The following is a 14064-nucleotide window of genomic DNA, read 5'->3' as shown; positions in this document are numbered from 1 at the left end:
AGTGCTGGAGTGGTGGTGGGGAGGAAAAAAACAGTAATGGGAGGGTGGAGGAAACAGACGAGGTTGCTATCATATTAGGTCCATGGACAATTCTGATAGAGTAAGTGCATAGAAGAAAGTAAGGGGAGGAGATAGGAAAAGGGAGAAGGGAAAGGAGGAGAGAAAAGAGAGTAAGCAGTCAAAAAGAGTGGAGAAGCAAGAGTGGAGAGCCAATACAATTGCAGAAGTCAGTAGTAGCACATAATGTTGCAAGCCAGGATACAGGATGAAGATGGGAACAGCATGATTCAGGGCCACCATGAGTATAAGATGCAAAGGAAGTCCAGCATGAGAGTTGAGAAAGAGTGACGCACCATAAATGAATGAAGTCCATAAAAGTCAAATCCAGCATTGGCCACAAGAAAGTGATGGTGAAGGAAGGCACCAGGTGGGCGGGGCTTGCTAAGTGGTGAAAAAGGGATGCAGGTAGGAAGGTACCAGGTGGCCGGGGCTTAGGCCATGTGACCTAGATCCACTTGCAGCTGCTCCCCATCTGGAAAGGAAAAGAAGCTGGAGGGCTCCTTAAGTAGGGAAACAGAGCGGCAAGCAGGAAGGCACCAGGTGGGCGTGGCTTGCTAAGTGGTGAAAAAGAGCAAGAAGCAGGAAGCCACCAGGTGGGCGGGGCTTGCTAAGTGGTGAAAAAGAGCGGCAGGCAGGAAGGCACCAGGTGGGCGGGGCTTAGGCCAGGTGACCTAGATCCACTTGCACCTGCTCTCCATCTGCAAAGGAAAAGAAGCTGGAGGGCTCCTTTAGTTGGGAAACAGAGCGGCAGGCAGGAAGGCACCAGGTGGGCGGGGCTTGCTAAGTGGTGAAAAAGAGCGGCAGGCAGTAAGGCACCAGGTGGGCCTCTACACATACAGGTCGGTATTTGTTGTGGTAGTGCCTGTGCAGATGGCATCTGGTTGAGGGCTTTGCAGAGAGCATGTAAATTATTTTTTTAACAGGTGTTACTTGCAGATGATTGACAGGGAATGGCTTAATTCTTTTTTTTTTATTAGTTGTTTGGTTTATATCAAACCTTTCAAAGGCAAACACGAGAAGCATTTTTATACATTTCAATTCATCTTTCTCCTTCTCAATTCATCCAATCATCTGCTCCTTCAGGACAGGGTTAATCAGTTCTCCAGTTTTTTCACTAACACGTTTGTTTTTGTCTTTGATTGTGTTAGAGCATTGCCCTTTTCTGATTTCCCTTGGATTTCCTTAAACAAGAGTTAATGGTGTTTCCTCAAGAAATGTCATTACAGCTAGGATCGTACGTATTTTTCCTCCAATCCTCAGCATCTCCCAACACTCTTGGGCAGATAGGGATGATGTTTCTCTCACAAGGTGTGCTAGATACTTTGTTCTCTTATCTTGCAGCTGATTGCATTCAATTGTCACATGAAATAAGGTTTCTAGGGTATGTCCATCTTTACAGAATCGACACCACCGTCTGTGTGCAACGGCTGTGGACTTCTATTTTGGAGAACTAAAGCCGTGGACATAATGTTAAGTCGAAACCTCATGAACAGATCTCTATAATGACGTGATGGAAATTTGGACAAATAGGAAGGTACGCTGTTAAGCTTTCGTCTTTCCATGTTGTGTATGATAGTCAACTTGTATTTGAGTCTCAGATCTTGGGTACATATCTGTCAGGCAGAAACTTGTGCAGTTCCCTCTGGGACCACTGCAAAAGATTTAGGACTACAGGTGTTTGGCAGCGCTTAACATAGATGGCACTCCAATAATTTGTTTTAAAAAGGGAGAGAAAAGCAGAGAATAAATTGAAACAGATCCCAACACTTTTTCATGAACACAACAAGAGAGGATGGCAAAGTAACACCGTGAATTCAGAGTCAGTAGGCCGGATCCGCTTTAAGAGGATCAAAACGAAATGTGTCCAAGGTCACACGGTTGCAGTGCACAAAAGTCTTGTAACAGTTCAAAAAGGAGTTGGACCAAAGAAAGGGACCAGTTAGAGGGTCAAGGCGGCCAGCCCAGTCCAGAAGGTTAAGGGGTTATTATTACCTTGTAGCAATCTTTAGAAAGGGACACCTGGCGGACACGGTACCTTAAAGTGGTGAGAACACTCCAGCGGGGGCAGTTGTTCGTGGCAGCGGATGCAAGTCCGTGCTTCGTCCGGGGGAAGAGAGGATCTCGTCGGGGAGGAAGACAGGAGTCCGTTGCACTTCCAGGGAAGAAACCAGCCGCAGAGTTTGTCAGGTACAAGGAGCGGTCCGTTGGTTCGCGGTCCAGTGGTAAGTGGCTATCCGGCTGCCGGGGTGCTTGGCACGGGCAGTTGGACCACAAACCGGTCGGGGTGCGAAGAAAAGAAGAAGGTAAACTGGTTGTGCCCACCAGTCAGGGGAAGAAGCCTCTCCAGCCGGGAGATCTTCTCTGTCGTCAGGAAGTGGTGAGTCGGTTCCGCAGGGCTCCACCGGTGGTGTCGTCGTGGTAGGTCGGCTCAGCTTCTCCTTCGTCGGATTCTCAGGTCCTGTGGCGACTTCTGAAGTTCCAGTCCCCAAAACCCTGCTTTTATGCAGCATACCCCCATTCACTCAGCCTAGCTGTCAATCAAACATGCTAAGTGGTGAGCCGGCCGGCTCACCACTTGTGCCAATCACACAAGAGTGCGACTTGAGTTACCAAGGTAACTCAGTCCAGGGTGCCTAAACCCCCTCCGACACCCCCTGTGGTACCCAGGCAGAGTGGCACCACTTTTGGAGGCTTCTGTGGAGAAGCCCGCCAAAAAGTGGAACAAAGGGCTCGACTTGGGTTGGAGTCACAGAAGAGAACACAAACGCCATTTTAGAATCGAGTCCTGGCAAAAAATAACCATTTGGAAAGGGCCTCCAGACATCTTAGTGGGACCTTTGGCCATTGACAAGAACACTTTCCATATAATAAACTTTAGAGTTTTCTGGTATGGAGTTGTACACATTCCTATTCTGATCACTAACCAGACCCATGGACACCCAAAGGTTCTTCGGCAAAGACTTCAAAGTGAGCACTAGCCATTTGGACTTCCTCCTCAGGTTGAAGGCTAAGGAGACTGTGCTGATCCCTGTAGGTTTACCCTTACATCTGGGATCTCCTTTGATGTGGTCAGTTGCCCCACAGAGATAGCATGTTCCAAATGCTCTCTGGAAGGGTGGCATGGCCTGACCTCCTTCTGGTTTGTGACCAAAAGGTACACTAGCCTGTGGTGGTTTACCCTGGGGCTTACCCTGGTTATTTTGTTGTTTGGGGCCCTCTTTGGTTTGGGAGGTATTACAAATCTCTTGGTTCCCTTTTGGTGGCTGCTTTCCCTCATCCCTTTTCTGAGTGACCCCTGAATCCTTGTGAGTGGCCCTGTTGGCAACCCACAAGTCAGCAGCCTTAGCTAACTTCCTGGAATCTAATTCCTTTGAATCAGCCAAGTGCTGTCTGAGCTCAGGAGAGCAGGCATCATAAATTGACTCCAACATAACAAGATTTCTCATTCCCTCATAGGTTTTCACCTTGTAACCCTTAATCCATCCCTCTACGTTTTTCAAACACTCACTCACCCAGGTAGCCCAAGGGGTACCATCATTCCTTTTGAGGGTCCTAAACCTCTTAAGGTACTGGGAAGGGGTCTTCCCAAATCTAGCTATCAAAGCTAGTTTCACACATTCATAATCCTTCTTATCCACCTCCCCCAACTCCATTACCACATCAGTTGCAACAGGGGGAAGCCTAGAGAACAACCAGGGAAGTAACCCATTCCCTGTGATGTCCTGGAGCCCAGGATTATACTCAAACATTTCTAACCAATCCAACACATCCAACTTAGGTTCATACATACCCACTAATTCCTTAGGCATCCGGGGTCTTTTGGGACTGGAACTCCTAGAAGAACCAGAGGAGAGAGAAGCATTTTCCACAGACAACTTTTTCATTTCTAGTTCATGATTAAGCTCTATTTCTCTGAGTCTTAACTCAGCTTGCTTCTGCTCAGCCTGGGCATTCATTCTTCTGAACTCTAGCTCTTGGTTTCTTTCAGATTGAGCAATAAAACGTTTGTACTCTAATTCAAGCTTCATTCTTTCAAGTTCAAAATAAGCAGGGTTACCTGTGGGACCTGGTATAGGCCCAGTAGGTACAGTAGGTAAGGCAGAAAGAGGCTCTGAGTGGCTAACTTCATTAGGTTCATTTTCCTCTTCTCACTCATTATCAAGACTTTGATTTAGATCAATACCATCACTGTTTTCTACATTTGCTGGGGGGGTAGATTCCTCTGTACCACCCAGACTTTGGTTTTCTAACAATCTTTCTATAAGTTCCATTTTCTTGCCCTTCTCAGAGAGATTCTTATGTCTACACAATACATTTAAGCAATCAGCAGTTTTGGCAGACAATGATTCTAGGGTATAACTCTCCATAGCAGACATAGTTAGAAATCAGCTTCTTAGTGATAAGCTCTGTGGTTAATTGTCCTAAAGTGTTCAACAAGCACTCTAAAGTGTATACTCAATACAAATCCCACCGCTGTACACCAGTGTTAGGCAGAAACCTGTGCAGTTCCCTCTGGGACCACTGCAAAAGATTTAGGACTACAGGTGTTTGGCAGTAAACCTACTTGGTAGCAGTCTGCACCACACAGATTCACTTGGTAGCTGTGGCTGAGCAGTCAGACTTCCCTCAAGAAGAGTAAGGCAGTATACAGAGTATTCACAATAGGTCAAGAGAACACAATAGACCAGGGCTTGGTGTAAAAGAGATATACTTATTTATTTAAAACCACATCTAGAAAAACACACAGGCACTAATAGTAAGCAATTCAAAACACGGTCACTAAAAGATATACACTCCCTTAAAAGAATATTAGACAAGTCTTAAGTAAAGCCCCACTTATTTTCAGACAGCGGTGAGCACTTAACGTAGATGGCAACCAACCGGCGAATCAATATTAAATAAATAAACCAGCGGTATGTTCGAGGCTATGGGAATTAAATAATTAAAGTTGGTAGCCTCGAACAATGGGAAAATCCCGTAGGGAAATATTCGCGGTCGAATATAAAAAGTAGTATCCACTGCCACCAGCCAAAACTCGATCAGGGGGGACGGAGACGTGCCCCCCTCGACTAACAGACCTCAGGGCAATCGAATTGCCCTGACCGGTACGTCAACAATATGATGGTTTGTACTGGTTTCTGTTAATAATTTGGGACTAGTAAAGCCAATGGTGACTTTACATGCCCTGGGAGACAGTATTCAGTCCCAGGGTATGGAGTCTATGGTGGGGTGTCACTATGACACCCCTGTGTTACTGCACGGAGGGTGCTGTGTAACGCACATAGTAAAAACATATGAGACCCTATGGAGTAAAGGACTCCATAGCCCATAAAACACATTAACAGTCAAAGGAACACCATAAATCATGTCCAAGAGTGGGAGAAAAAGAGTCTCACTCTTGGCAGGAGAAAAAAACAAACTCCAAAAATCCAGCAAAGCTACTGGGGGACTCACTAGATTAGGAAATTCAGCCTAAAGAGAGAATTCTCCCTAAGAATATCCAATCATGTTCTTTTAGTTTCTTTTTGACCACATTTGGATTGGTAATCAGCATCTCAAGAGTTGCCCCAACTGTCATTAGCCACAAGGCACAGTTTCGCTGCCATTTTTTAATCATTGGTTCGTGTTCGATTTCCCTGAATTTCTAATGATCTGCAATGGCGGGACATCATCAGACATCATTGCTTTCCTACAAAGAGATATTGTTTTCCAGAGAATAGTGGACTCCATTAATTGAAGGTCAAGTTCATATCTGATCAAGGCTATCAGGAGAATGTTCGGCAGCCTTGGAAGACTTCTCCAGAATTTTCTTTCCAGAAGCGACCAAATTTGCCATGGCAAATTCAAAGTGGTCTCCGTGTCATAGGTGATTATCGGCAGGACCTTTTTGTTTTTAAAAGATTATCACTGGTGTTAGCATGTAAGCTCCATATCGCTTTAGTAAGGCTTGCACATGTGATGCTAGGCTCTTGATCTTTGCTCTCAATATAACATTCCATTCTGCATCAATTCTTGATCTATTGAAATGGACCCCCAAATATGTTATTGAATTGACTTTTTCGATCTTCTCCTCGCCCAGTTTCCACGTAAGGTCCTGTTTCTTTTCCGAGGGCACTTTACAAGGCTTGCCAATTCCATAATGTAAGTTTTCTTCACATTTATCTTTAGATCATTGTCCATAGTATATTGTGAGAAAATGTTCAGTCTGTGCTGTAAGCCTATAGGAGTTTTGCCAAAGAAGACCAGATCATCTGCATAGAAGATTCAGGGAACGCCTTTATCTTGTATCTTTGGAGGAAATGCTATGACATCTTTTTGGGAGTTTTGCACGTCTGATATATGTAAGTTGAATAGGGTTGCTGCTAATGGACACCACTGCTTTAAACCACGATATGTGTACATTTTATTTGTCATTTCCCCCTCCTTTGGTAATCTCACTTCAATCGTTGTGTCAAAATACATGGCTTTGATTGCGTTCAGCAGGTCATCGGGGCATCCCCATGTATGAAGCTTGCTCCATAGCTTCTCTCTGTTTACGCAATCGAACCCCTGCTCCAGGTTGATGAAGGATAGATAAAAGCAAACTTTTTGTTCAGTTGCTTTCAGTTTTAATATATTCAGGATGAAAAGATTTAGGGATGTTCAAAGTTCCTTAACAAATCCAGTTTGCCTAATATCTAGCCTACCACTCAGCTTTGCCCATTAATTGCAGTCACATAAAAGGACAGATCCACATATTTTGCCCATGATGTCTACAAGTGCTATCGGGCCGTAATTCCGAGGGTCTTCTCTATTCACCTTTTTAATAACAGGGATTATAATTGCATGCTTCCAGGTGGATGGTATCGCTCTGGTGCGTTTAATCTGGTTCAAGAGCAGGAAGATCAAATTCGCCCACTGCTCACTATGTTCCTTCAGCATGATGTTTGTCAGTCGCTTGGGGGGCAGAATATATTAAAATTATTTGATTGCGGTTTGGATGTCCGACAGTGAACACTCAATATCCCTAGAGCCTTTTGTTGTCGAGTAATGGCCTACTTCAATGGTAGACACTGGAGCAAATAGCTTTGTAAAATGAGCTTTCCATGAGTCTTCAGTTACATTAGAGGCGTGTAGGGCTGCTTGGAACCTGCAATCATTGTTGATAAGCTCCCATAGACCTCTAGTGTTCTTATTTGCAATAGACAGTAGCATTAGTTCTGCATCGTGTTGGGCTCTCAGCGCTTTGGTCGTGATTAGCCAGTTTTTATATTTTTGTTTCCTTTTTTTCATTTGCAAGTGCATTCCTGGATCTTTCTTTGCAATTATTTTTCTCAGGTCTGCTCGCCATGATTATTTTACTTCATCAACTTCTGGATAGCTTAGATACTGAGGAGCAAGAAATGACATTCCTGAGTACTGTGTTCTTTGAAGGTCTCTAGGATCCATACATACTCCCGAGCTCTCTGCATTCTTTTTGATATGCTTGTCTAATGAGTTAGTCATTATAGCTATATTTTATCTATTTCTTCCTTGCCCTACCTGCAATTTACAGTCAATCTTGTTCAGATGTCTTGTGCTTAAAAGGGTGCAGCATATTTGGAGGAGATTATGATCACTAACCGGCATCTGTCTAATTTGAAACTTTGACCCAAATTGTAGGAAGTTTAGGGATAAAAATGCATAATCTATACAAGCCGATACTGGACATGGATATGCATATGGAGCTCACGGTTTGTAATTTCGTCTACCATTTTTGCGCTATGTAAGCCAGGGACTCTTTGTTAATGATCAATCCTTGGTCATCTACAAAGCGCATATTGAAGTCACCACACACCACAATGTGGGGGCTGTTGTTGGCTAGTCGTGTAGCATCCACAAGTTCCATTATTTAATTAATGAACAGGTCGTGGTAATGTTTATCCACACTGTTGTACACATTACAAATGGCAATCGTCATGTTCCCAGGCATATTATCTTTGACCTTTTCGATTGTCACTAGTTGTACATATGTATTCAGATTCTGGGCATGTTTCACAGTGAGGCCTCTGCATCTCTTCGCTTAGTTAAGTAAACCTGAGTAGGGTCTAGCCCTTTCTCCTTTTTTCGCTTGGTTCAGGTAACAGTCATATCCATCAAATACAGGAGTGTCTCTCAGCCAGGTTTCCTGGAAACACAGGACATCATATTTTTCTAGTCCCTGGGTGTGCTGTAAAAAAGGTGTATAAATCCACGTGTATTCCAGGAACCAATCGTCAGACAGTCCTTCTCTCTCAAATCCTGGCTCTAGTGATTTAGTGGGGGTGATGTAATTAGAACCTGTGTCTTCCAAGACCAATCTTCATCCTTTTGAACCATGTTATCCCACCTTGTGTGTTTGAATTGAGTGTCCGGATACTCCGTAGGTTGTTTTATACTGATTCTCAATGGGGAGTATCTTATCGTATCTGGTCGTTTAGTATTGTACTTCACTGGCCCACATGAGGTGACAGCTATCTGTTCTTGTGGTAAAACTTGTCTTGATTCTTTTCTTAGGGTGTCCCGGGTTGTATTAGTTTTCTCATTGTAATTCGAGATTTCAAAATGGAGCCATGGGAAATCCACCGCCCTCTCTAACAGCACCTGTTTCACTAGAGTTGAATTCTGTTTCACTAAAGATGAATTCAGGTGAAGAACCACCCAGTCCAGTCTTGGACAATCTTTATATCATCTGATGTTATGTATCTCAAATGAGGGCTGTGATGGAGCAGTTTCAGGACAGTTCTGCGATTTAAAATAAAGTCATCCTTTGATCGGATAGTTCTCACTACGGCTATTAGATTGCCATTTGTCGGCAGCAAGGATGTCTCTCCATGTCTTTATGCGTATCATGGATTCTCTTAAAATCGCTTTTTATAGGGAGTGGTACATCAACGCCCTTTCGAAGAGTTTCATGCCGCCTTTCTTCAAGTGTCACAAAGCCAGTTCTTAAGTTAGAATGAGTAAAAGAACTCCTCAGGTTCCCCACTAGTGTGCTGGATGGGGCGGAATCTCTTTTGGTTGGACGACAAGGTGAGCAATTAGACATGGCAGGGGCCACTGGTTCCATCTGTTGTGTGTCCACCTCATCTCGTAATCATTTAGTTCTTCCAGCAATGTAGTGAGGTCATCTTGATCTAGCGTAATATCCGAAGCTGGGCTCATCTCATGATTTTTTACAAATATTACATCTTGTTGGGCACGTTGATTATGTTGTGGGCTTGTATCGTGGTGGTTAATCTTGTTCTTTGTCCAATGATCCAAATATTCCTTGACAGGTGGAATTCTTATGTTCCTTAGAAAGGCTTGCAAACCATTTGACTTTGTTGTTTTAGTAGGTGGTTGGTTTTAGTTTTCTTTGTATGTTGTCGACTAACTTTGGTTGGCAATACGAGATCTTTCTTATTAGTCTTGTTGAGGAATATTGCAAATGGGTTGTCTCCCGTTTTAGCAGGCAGGAGTTCATTGTCATCAGAGGGAGGCTGATTTATCGCTGGTGTTAGATTTAATGCATCAGATAATTCCATTGCTTGCAGAATCGATGAATCACTAAAAGGTTTTTCTCGATGTGTCCCTTGTTTGTTAGAACTCCATGTGGCGATTCTGACCCTCTCGGACTTATTTAGGGAGATAACCTGAGGGGGAGCTAATTCAAGATTTATAGGCTCTACAGCTGGCTCTCTTGTATCTACAGCTGGATACATTGAGTCAGCTGGCTTTTCTTGTTTGTGGTGTGGCCTGGTTGGTTTTGTTTTCTGGTTCCTCATTGCCTATTTTTGTCTCTAGAAATCGATGCGCATCCATTTACAGTTTTCTAAGATAACAGTCATCATAGTGGATTTGTCACATTCCTCGCGTCTTGCTTGATCGCATAGCCTGTTTTGCCACATCAAGGAGGTTTCTGCCTCTTTATCCAGTCTCTCATGAACTCTGGTTGTAAAGGTTTCAAGTCCAATCAGTTTGGTGAGTCATGGCCAGCATTGTCGCTTGACCTTTTAGAGCATCATGTAAGGCCTCATATAGTTTGGTGAACAGTGCCACTGAGATTGTAAGAGCTGCCATCATAGTATTTTGTAGCATGGCAACACCTTCTGACGACAGGTGCACCACTCCCTCCACTATCTCTGCATGGCCATCTTCCAAGTTAATTCTGGATTTGCTCATGATCTTCTTTTGAGTTGTTAACTCCTGGCTAATTGGAGTAGGTGCAATAGATGTTCTGCATAATTTCCGTGATGTCTCTCCGTTATTTGTAACAAATTTGGGATCATTTGCAGGTTTCAAATGTGGTCTTGTGTAGATTAGGGTCTTCTCAACAATGTTCTCCGGTATTTCACTTGGAGAGTCTCTTGACATAGCTTTTAGATGGCTGTTCACAGGATGTTGACTGTTGTTAGTATAGGATGCAAACCTGTTTTTCAAATCTGTTATATCTCGTTTCAAATGATCCGCTAATAGGCTTTGTAGGGGATCAGGGTTTTGTGGAGTCAGGATTATTTTTCGACCGGGGCTGCTTGCATCAAGAGGCTCCTCCTCAAGGCGTTCTTCGAGGGGAGAGGTAGAGTTTGCAAACGGACGTTCAAGCGAGGTGTAAACAGTAGTTTCACTTGCGTTCATGACAGGGTTCAAGTCCAAACATGTCGATGGTAGACATAATGTTGCTTGAGCTGTCGGATCAGTAGTAGGCAATCTCTGTTTATTAATTATTTGAGTTGATTCCGTGTTTTTTGTTTCTAATCCTGAGACTTTCGTTTCCATATGTGTCAGAGCAGACTTTTGATTGGGTGTGGGTGCTTTTGTCTTTATACCTTTTTGTATAATTTCACAATTAACGTAGGTTCAAGGGTCAGGGTTATGTTGCCACTCTCTGTCTGAGTATAATGCGTGCCCTTCCCACTGCATCATCGGCAGTCATCGTAGAAACAGGAGCCGACATTAAAACCAAATCCGTCTCACAGACTCTTAGTGGCGACACTGCGTTAGTTCCTTTCTTCTTATCGTTTCTAAGTATGGACGACATCTCGAGATATTTAGATGGGCGTAAACACAATAGTGAGGACCGGGGATGCAGAGGGACAGATGGACCACTATTGTGTGTGTTACAAAGCATCATAGATGCTTCTTTATTTGTCAGATACGCTGACTATAAAGTACTCTTAATAGTATTTGCGGGTGTGCATGGGTCTGGGAAGGAGTCTGGGAAGGAGGGCAGGTTGAGATTCAGGTACAGTCAGATTTGGGGGTCAGAGGCAGTTGGCAAGAGAGAGTCTGTGCTTGCGCAGGACAAAACAAGGAGCAGGAGGCACTCACCTGTTCATGCTAGTTCGAGCTGAAGCCGGAGCTCGCAGTGTCACAATGTCTTATTTTCTGTCGAGTCACTGGTCCATCTATCGCCATTAGTTCTGGGACGTCCGTGGACCACAGCTGACTCCTACGTCGTAATCCTGGCACAGCAGAGCCCTGGAGAACACTGTAAAACACCTCCCATTGCACTTTGCGGCAGGCTTCGCGGCAAAGGTGGGTTTTTGAATTCTCCGCTCTGGACTCCTTAAGGGTGTATACACCCGTCCAGCCGCGTCTTGGGGAACACTGCAAAACACTTCCCTTCACACTCGCGGCACGCTTCGCAGTGAAGGTGGTTTTTTGAATCCTTCGGTCTGGACCCCTTAAGGGTGTATACACCCCACCCGTAGCAACACTGTTGGGAAAAGAAGCAAAGCCAGCAGCGTCTAGGGGGAACACTGCAAAACACTTCCCATCCAGGGTTCAAAATTGAGGAAAGCTGGGAGCTATTTAGGAGAGCCTGGTTATCTTAAAACCAAGAGCTACCAGGAGCTACTTTTGGCTCCCGAGGGCAAGTGGTACCTTGCAAACATGCATATGACACATTAACTTTAAGCATTTTCTAATGTTAATAAATAAGAATTGGAACACATCTAGTAAACATCTAAACATAATGGATCACACATAATGGGCAAAAAAGTGTGCAACATATGCGGCAGTTAGATTTTTAGTGCGCTGGATACTCACTCCTGGTTCCCCAGAGGTAGCTCCTGCCTACGGGGAGATTCCTGACAACCAGGAGCTGGTATTAGCTCCAGCTCATCAAATCTCAATTTCAAAACCTGCCGTCACACTTTGCCTAATAGTTCAAGCCATTTTTCTAAAGGATTGCCACATCCCATTCAGGGATACGTTTCCAACCACCCACCTTGAAAGCTTATTATCACACGCACGTGTGATTGTCTTCATGACCTTTTGCCATGTTGCAGTGGGCGACCATTCACTTTTATTTTATGTCCATTGTTTTTACACTCCCATTTCTTGTTTTGCTTTTGTCATTGATATTTACTTAGTGTTGAGCTCTCCTTTTTTTAATCAATCTGTTTTTTTACTTCTGTTTACCAACAAATTATTATAAAAATAAGCATTATGCAAACAAAACACAAACCAAATGTTGGTGCATTCATATTAGTATAGCCAATTGCACTTCCTTCTGACTGATGTGCAGGTCTGTCTGCATTGTTACAAGATATGGGGGAATTTGGGTTTCCTAATACTTATTTACATATATGTGTAATTTCTTTTTCTTTTTTCTTAGAACAAACTTTATGAAAATGGAAATCCCTGAAAATGCTGGCATGTCCCAGACTGCAATTAGATCTGATTTAACACAAAGAAATAGGAGATTCACTACTGCAGATCAAGCAGGTATTTACATTCACGCTGTGTGATGGGGTAACCTTTGTGGAGATCGAGGGCGCTGGGAGCTCTAAGGATCAGGGGAGGCCACCAAGTATGTGATACAACGTATGAAGGTGGTACACTGAGGATCCACCCATTCATTCCTCGGCCGCCCCAACTCTTACCCTTCAGTGACATTTCCCTACTACGACTGCCCAACTATAATGTACTTTTGGTAATTGGTACTCTAGACTTGCTGATTGTCAGTCATGTGCCCTTTTGCAAGGTCCCGGGGAGGGTGCCCTGTGATGCAATACATGATTCCCCCTGCTTTATGCAGGCGACTTAGTCAGAGGAAAGAAAGCTGACTTTTATGCCTGTCTAGAATCTTGCACCTTGAAATATTTACCCCTGCTATACCATATTAATTGACTTTTTCTAAACTCAGCCATTTCCTATATCTTAACCACGTACTTGTGCTGTTGGTACAGTTCTGTTTCATTAGGTTACGTACGTCTTTAACTAGGTGGCAAGCCGGCTGTGCAAGCACACACAAGGCAGCACATGCTTATGGGACCACCTGTAATAAGCTTCTCTTATTCTCTTTGCAGGGTGCACATTTTACACTCACCACTAGCCACTGGCTAGTGATAATTGATTATTGGCAAATAAGATGGTGTGCTGTGTGTATGTGTAGAATTGAGGTGGCAAGTAACTTTTTATGGTCTGCTGGTATTTTTTACCCTTTCTCTTTGCACACATGAGTGTGTAGGTAGTTAAGGAGTGCCTCATTGTGGGTGATTGTGATTACTATGACTTGTACGTGAAGGTAAGAACAGTCTAAGGACTGTCAGTCACTCCATCTTCTTAATCCAGGGTCCATAGGGGATAGCATAGGAGCATGAAGGTGGAAGTCACTATCCTTATCAGAAGAAAGTGTTAGGCAGATTGCTAGATATGCCATACTTATAATGCTCCCCCATTCTTCATCCCGAAACATGGATGCACCCCAGTAGACAGCAGTTCTGAATATTTATTTTGAAGGGGCAGGGCTCTTTGGTGAGCAACTCGAGACTGTAGGGCATACAGGCCTCAGTATGACATTGATAGATTTCTTTTTGATGGTTACCTCATGCTTTAATTCTGTTAATTCACCTAAATACAGCTATTCCAGCACCAAAATATGCGTTATTCCCTGTACTACATGCAGTATTTCAGATGATTTCCATGCATTTTTCTGTTTTGCAGCAATTCCACCTTATCTATAATAAAGCGCTAAGACCCGATCCGGCATGCCGGATCGGGTGTTATCGGCCCGGGGCC

Source organism: Ambystoma mexicanum, chromosome 3q, assembly GCF_040938575.1.
Source record: "Ambystoma mexicanum isolate Mex_15411 chromosome 3q, UKY_AmexF1_1, whole genome shotgun sequence".
Lineage (NCBI taxonomy): Eukaryota > Metazoa > Chordata > Amphibia > Caudata > Ambystomatidae > Ambystoma > Ambystoma mexicanum.
The sequence above is the reverse complement of the archived record's forward strand: the minus strand, read 5'-3'. Positions refer to the sequence as shown.